This window comes from Callospermophilus lateralis, chromosome 4 (genome assembly GCF_048772815.1).
Source record: "Callospermophilus lateralis isolate mCalLat2 chromosome 4, mCalLat2.hap1, whole genome shotgun sequence".
NCBI classification, from domain to species: Eukaryota; Metazoa; Chordata; class Mammalia; order Rodentia; family Sciuridae; genus Callospermophilus; species Callospermophilus lateralis.
In genome coordinates this window covers 122,860,895-122,868,744 of record NC_135308.1, presented here as the reverse complement: position 1 = coordinate 122,868,744, position 7,850 = coordinate 122,860,895, and the positions used below count along the sequence as shown (strand labels likewise).

General features: G+C 34.2%; 1 pseudogene; it reads left to right on the top strand.

Moving 5' to 3' along the window:
• Positions 1-3,640: 3,640 nt before the first annotated feature.
• LOC143397100 (disks large-associated protein 5 pseudogene) lies at positions 3,641-6,074 on the top strand (annotated as a pseudogene).
• The last annotated feature ends 1,776 nt before the right edge of the window (positions 6,075-7,850 follow it).

Here is a 7,850-nt window from a genome sequence, read left to right as displayed (position 1 = left end):
ACATGACATTACAATGATCTTGGCAATTCATACATTTGAATCATTGGATGTTATTTTTAAATACATGAAGTTTTTCATTCTTTTTTAGAGCTACCTAGAATCCTATTAAATACATATACAAATTATTGCTATTATTATTTTACTATTCCCTTACTGAGGTTAATTTACAAGTAACGCTGCATCAAAAATTATCATACAAACTCATTTCTTTCATATATGAGGATATTTACAGGATATATTCCTAGAAGTAAAATTGCTAGGTCAAAGGAAATACCTTTACAAATCTGCTTTTGCCAAATTGCCTTCCAGATCAGTCGACTTTCAATGTTAGAAACAGGACTCCAGGTATTTTTTATTCATTTATTTATTTATTTTGGTATCAGAGATTGAACCCAAGCCACTTAACCACTAAACCACATCCCCAGTCCATTTTTAAATTTTGAGACAGGGTCTCACTAAGTTGCTGAGGCTGGCTTTGAACTTATAATCCTCCTGCCTCAGCTTTCCAAGCCACGGAAATTACAGGTGTGTGCCACCACATCAGGTACATTCTAGATATTTTAAAACAATTCACTTGTTTTGGAATTCATGTTTATGAAGGCAATTGGACAGTTGAAGGAGTTGGGTTTAGCAACCTGGGTTAAGCCTTCAACAGTGAATCCTATAGTAAAACAATTTATTCACTAATGGAACTATAACCCCTAGCTACAACCAATGTGGAGATAGGAATCATTAAGGATCATACCAGAAATCAGAGGCCACCAGTATAACCTCTCACTCATGGGAAGCTGGAGAAAGATCTACCACAATCCAGGGATTCAAATATCAAATTAAGAAGCTGCTGCCCCCACCACTGCTTCTCCATACCCAGTATGCTGGAGGACACATGCTTGATCACTGTGACACAAACATGTTTCCTGCCACCCTGCACGATTCAAGGAACATGCCTTACTTCTGCCCTTTAAATCTTGAGAAAGTATATTACAGAGGAAAACTAATTAGCAACTAGAATCTACCTACTAAAAAAAAATCTGGGAAACATCGTATTCATTTTTCAATCTCTGAAACTAGGAGAGTAAGTAAATTGGTGGTTGGGTAAGTAAATCCAGAATTCATCGCACAATTCCTTAGTGATTGTTCTAGTTCACACCTCTCTCAACAAAATTACTTGCTTTCCCCTTTTGTACCAATAATATCCAGAACATAATAATGTTTAATAAAACTAACATAAATTTTTAAATAGGTTATAAACCTGTCTCAGTATAGTTTTCTTCTGTTAGTAGTAAAGTTGAACTTTTTTTTTTTTTTTTTAGTTTGAATACTTTTATGCTTTCCTGTGAAAATTCTGTTTATAGTTTGACTTTTTCCTTTAGAGTTTCTGGACTTCTTATTGGATTATAGATATTATTTATATATTAAACAATATATATATTAAGATTTGCAAATATTTACTCCAAATTTATCACTCTTTCTTAGACTATACTTATGGTGCTTTTTGCCATAAGTAATTTTTTGCTTTTTTTACCAGGCAAGGGGTACAGCTCAGTAGAGTGTATGCTCAGCATGCACAAGGCTGATTTGATTGATTCCCAGCACCACCCACACACACACAAAAAAAGCCATGCATTTATTTCAGTAATAAAATTTATCAATGTTAATACATGTATAGTGAAGTTTTACTGTGAATTTATATCAAATCCAGAAAGACTTTGCCACACTAAAATCTTTTAAAAATTGTCTCATGGCTTTTTCAGAGTATTTTTATTTTTGGTACTGGGGATGGAACTCGGGGGCACTCAACCATTGAGCGACATCCCAACACTATTTTGTATTTTATTGAAAAATAGGGCCTCACTGAGTTGCTTAGCGCCTCCTTTTTGCTGAGGCTGGCTTTGAACTTGCTATCCTCCTGCCTCAGCCTCCCAGTCACTGGAATTACAGGCATGAGCTACCAAGCTTGGCCTTCTCTGGAGCATTTTAAAATTTCAGTCAGTATTCACATTTAAAGTTAGATGTTATTTGGGTATAAGGTATAGACCCAAACTTGTTTTTTAGTTATCCAGGTGTTTTACAACCTTTTAATGAAATAGATCATGCTCTCCCCACTGAGTTGAAATGTTACCTTCATCCTGTACTAAATCCTGTACTAATCCTGTACTAATATCTGGACCTATTTTTGACCTTTTTATTGTCATCTAATGATCCTGGGTAGTCATATGCCAGTACCAAACTGTTTCAGTGACTGAAAAGCCTGTTTAAATATTTTATAAGGTAGGTCTGCTTTTTAGTTTTGCTGGCTAGCTTTGATGATTCTTCTTTATTCTCCTTCTTCTTCGTTTTTAGTTGTTGATGGACCTTTGTTATTTATTTGTATGTGGTGCTGAGAATCGAACCCAGTGCCTCACTAGGCAAGCACTCTTCCACTGAGCTAAACCCCACCCCATCCTTGCTTCTTTTTTGTAGCAACTTTGAAATCTGCTATCTAGTTTTTTTAAAAACATTCTGATATTTTTATTGAAACTGCACAAAATTTGTAAAACTAGCATGTGTATGACATTAAGCCTTTTTATCCAAGGAGTTTGACCTTTTAAGGTAAAACACAAGTTTTATATTTGTGCCTTTGCCTATTTCTTGTTTATTCATAGGTATTTTCTCTGCTTTGCTCTAACATTAAATGGATCTTTTTCTTCTATTTTATCTTCTAATTGGCTATTCTGTAAATAAAAGCTTTGGATTTCTGTGATTAATTTTATACCCAGTGACTTTATTAGTTTTAAGACTTTCAGTGAACTCAAGTTTTGCATTATCATCAAGTAGTAATTTTACCTCTTTCTCCATTTTTGAAAAATATTTTTTTAGTTGCAGTTGGACACAATAACTTTACTGTATTTATTTATTTTTATGTAGAGCTGAGGATAGAACCCAGGATTTCACATGTGCTGGGCATGCACTCTACCACTGAGCCACAACCCCAGCCCCTCTTTCCCCATTTTAATGTTTCTACATTCATTCCGTCACATCTGCTAAGTATTCTCCCCTAGATTTTTAAGTTCCTGAAGGACATGAATAATTTTGTATCCTTTAGAGAGAACCAGCTTAATGCTCTGCATAGACTGGTTTATAATTAATGTCTATTTTAAAAATGGAAACAAAATATCTGTTAAATTCTGCAACTGCCTCATTTGCTTATTTGTACTTTCATCAGTCCTATCAACAAAGGATACCAAAATTGACTTTCTTCAAAAAAAAATATATATGTATGTATGTATGTATATATATATATATACACACACATATATTTTTTCCACTACTTGGGATTGAAGCCAGGGGTTGCTCTACAAGAAGCTATATCCTCAGCTCTTTTTAACTAAGGGTTTTCATTTTCATATTTGCTTAAGCATTCTTAGCAATATTCATACATTGTCTCTAGCAGTTTTCCTGAAGTTATATATGGTTTCATTTTAAAACTACACACATTAGGAATACTGTGATTGGAGGAAATCATCAGTCACGCTTCAAATCAAATGGATATAAACTAAACATTAAAAGATTAAACGCTTTCCAGACTTGGGTTGTCCAGACCCAGAGGACTCTTGGACTTTTAGTGTGGTTGAAGTTTCACACTAGAAAGTGTCTCAGGATGTCTTAAACATGTTTTGCCAGTCGTCACAGACAGGATTTAAGTCCTGAAATGATTAGAACTACAATTACTCATAGGAAATCACTGTCACAGAAAGAAAACAGACATAAGGAATACCAACAAAATACACACTTTGGTTTGAAAGATGTCAATATTCCAATCTTGTAGGGTAGACAGAATATCCTGTTGAATTAGATGAGACATCACAAGAGCTTGCTTTAGAAAAGGCCAGTATCAAGCCAGTCAATGAAAATTGTCCTAAGTGAAGAATCACAAAAACAAATGTTCCAAAAATACAAAGAAAACCAACTTCAAAAATTTAAAAGAACAGCGAGATAAAGTTAAATGAGGAATACTTAAAATGGGTCTTTATAGACCTGATGCATCTTGCTTTCTTTTATCAAATCAAAATGCTATGAAAAATGAGCCCAAAAAGGGGGGGGGGCTCTTCCATCTTCTGCATGGATTACAAGATCAAAGGCCAAAGACCAAATTGAACTAAGATTGAGAATGGGATTGATGTTTGAGCAATTAGACCTGGTCAAAGACAGACTTCAGAAAAGAAAGTATTAGACAAAGAGAAAAAAGTTGTGTGGCCTGTTGTGCCCATATCAGTGAGAATGACCAAATCGGTTTCTCAAGCAACAATGCAGACTGTCAGAACAGTCTGAACTAACACTATAAGAAAGCCAGTCACAAGAGCCACTAATGACATGAACCTGAAAGAAAGGCACCAAATAAAGGAAGACCTGTGAAAAAGAAACAAAACCTGAGAAGGTTGTTTCTTTTAATCTTGATAATGAAGAAGATACTTAGGATTCACAAAGGAGTGCAAGAAATGGAAGGGATTCTGATGGAATCTTATCAAAAATGGTAAACTTACCTAAGAAAAATCCTGCAAAAACCAAAGAGAAGAATTCCTTTGCACCTAATGATTTTATATTTCATTCACTGGATGGTTTCAAGACCTATCAAGTAACAGTCATGACTCCCACAAGTGCCAATGCTTTCTTACACCCATTTATACCTGGAACCCTTTAAAACCAGAAGGTGATAAGACTCAAGAAGCAAAAGAAATCTAGACCCAAAAGTGTAAAACTTACTCTACCAAGACAGCCCAGCAAGATTCAAATAAATTACAATGTCATTTGGGTTCTCTAACAGTTTTGAGTCAAGAACATAGCTTAAATCAAAATGAAGCTACTACTAAAAATTCAAATGGCCTTTCAATAAAAATGTCTCATCATTTGAATTAAATGAAGGTCAGATATCTCAGCCAACACATGATATTTCAGAAATATTCTAGTCAGAAACTAAAACTGACTTCACATTGCCTTGAGTGGGACAGGAAGCTTGAACCAGACATTCCAGATGATGCTAAAGATCTTATTTGCACAGCAGTTGGTCAAACAAAACTCCTTATTAAGGAAAGATTCAAACAGTTTGAAGGACTGATGAATGATTAGGAATTTAAGGAAGTAAAATGGAGACTACCTGTGCAAATCTAGATGGATTTGGGGGCATGAGTTTTCAGAAAGATGTAAATTGAAAATTCAACAATCTGACCAAACTCGAGGAATCTGGAGGGCAAAACAATAACGCCACAAATATAGTCTTCTGGAAAAAAAAAATGTTTCAAGCATGGCAAGTAAACACAAACAGGATGATGGTGGAAGGATTGCAGCTAGAAACCACCTCACTGCCATAAAAAAAATGCAATAAGAGAGAAAATTAAACAGGAAGAACACTCCTATAATATAGGGGCAACAGCCCCTATAATATCAAAGGAAGTTGAAAAAATAGTTTTCCATGCTGGGTTTTTCAGAACTAAAGAGTCCTGTTAAATCATTCTCAGTACTTTCCTCTGAATGTCTTTCTCAAAGACATGGAACACCTAAGTCCATCAGCAAAGCCATACTGGAGAATGAGGCTGATGAGGACCTTCTAAGACATGATGACACCAGAGAATCCTGATTCGCAGAGCACCAAAAGTGAACATGTTGATAAGAAAATTTCGTTTTCAAATATTTCTGAAAGCAGGAATAGCATAGTAGAAGATGCTCAGTGTCCTAGATTACAAGGTTTAATTGAAATAAACCATGATGAATATGGAATTAACAAAAGGAGAAATTTTAGATGTTGCAGAAAGAAAGGAACAAGAGTCTTCAATTACCTCACAAGATGTTTTGATGAGTAGCCCTGAAAAAAATATATTATCACAAAATAACACCTCACAAGAAACTAACCCTTCTCAATTAGTACTATTGATAATAGAAGTGTCATTACTGAATGCCACCTTCTTGATTTGGTCTAAACTTCAGTAATCAGATAGAGGAGACATCAAGAATGTGCCAGACACATCTCTGTTGGTGGTAGTCTAATTACCTTTTCACCTCTAAGGCCCCTTAATGGAGAACAATCAGAAGAATTTTAAATTTAAAAATAAATCTAAACATTTTCTTCATATTACCAATACTGTGAAATATTCTTAAACAGTTGGAAGTTTGAAGATGTATTTGTGTTCACTTCTATTCAATCAACTTATATATGTCATCTAAGTGTATTTTAAAAAATATTTTTTTGTTGTAGATGGACACACTATCTGTATTTATTTATTTTTATGTGATGCTGAGGACTGAACCCAGTACCTCACATATGCAAGTGTATTTTGGATATACTATTTCTCAGGGGAAGTGGAGATATTTTGTATATTAACCATGTATAATGAAAGGTATGTTTTATCTTCTCTCTTGTTTAAAAGAGGTTTAAGCTAATTATACTTAGATTACACCAGTTACCTAGGTAGAAAGAACAAATCAAACTATAAACTATACCAGTTACCTACATATCATCTTTAAAGAAAAAAAAAAAAAATCACCACGCACGATGGCAAGTGCATGTAATCCCAGATACTCAGAAGGCTGACGCAGAAGAATCACAAGCCTGGGCAATTTATTGAAACCCTCTGTCAAATTTAAAAAAAAAAAAAAAAAAAAAAAAAATCCCTAGTACTGCAAGAGGGAAAAAAGCTACATAAAATCAAAAATATATATATAATTCATTTATTCTCCAGGCCATTTAAAATATGGTAAAAATTCTAATCTCCAAATTAAATTTTTGAAAGATGAAGTAAAAGCTAGAAACAGGATGAAAATTCAGGGAACGTACAGGCGAGACAGCTCTTGAAATTGCCTGCCAAAATGGGTATTTGTGAATTTTCTTCACAAGACCATGAGATGCTACCCCCAGAGCAATTCCTCTCTCTTCTCAAGCCATATAAGGATGTCCTTTTATTGCTTCAGTAATCAATTCTTCCTTGACCTTAGATTCCTTGGACTCTATATTGACTGTGTACATACTACTCCCAAATCTCAACAATGAAGCATAAATTTCCAAATGTTCCTATTTTAAAATTACTATTATTCTATCAAAAGGCAGATAATTGAGATTTGTAGGTCTAACAAGTGAATTCATATCACCACCATGGCTGCCCTGACAACAGTACTCAAATGAAATTAACTAGAATTGGTTTTGGTTACTTTATTTGGATAAACAGATAAATATCCATCTACACAGCTAATCACTGTTAGGTGATAACCTGAATTTTGTATGACTCAGTGTTATTTTATGCTTTACCTCTTCTCATGTTTGTTTCCTGTTTCATTCTTGGAGTGTCTGATTGATTGGACATTTACAGAGGTTCCTTTTAGCATTCCTTAATATGTACATTATAATAAAAACTCATTTCCGTTTACTTGCTAAAGTAATGCTTTGCCTTGCATATCCCATCAAATGTGTTGAATTAGTTATAAGGTAACTGGCATGAACGACTCTGAATTGACAAGAAATCAGAAAACAAAAAAATATTAAAATTGTCTTGAAAAACTAAAGAAGCTGAAAACTTCACATATACTTAAAAATTTTCCTATCAGAGATGAAATTTTTTTGGATACTATACTGGCAAAAATAGTGACGAACAGATCTGACTCTCCACTTTTAGAGTTTCCAAAAACAAGCATAACACTAATAAGGTTTTAAAAAATGTGTTGACAGGGCTAGAGTTGTAGCTCAGTGATAGATCACTTGCTTACCATAAGCAAGGCCCTGGGTTCAATCCATAGCACTCCAAAAAAAAAAAGTATAAATGGTAAGGAAAATCAAAGACAGCACTGGTAAAATATATGACATGAAAAATTTAGAATTATTCACA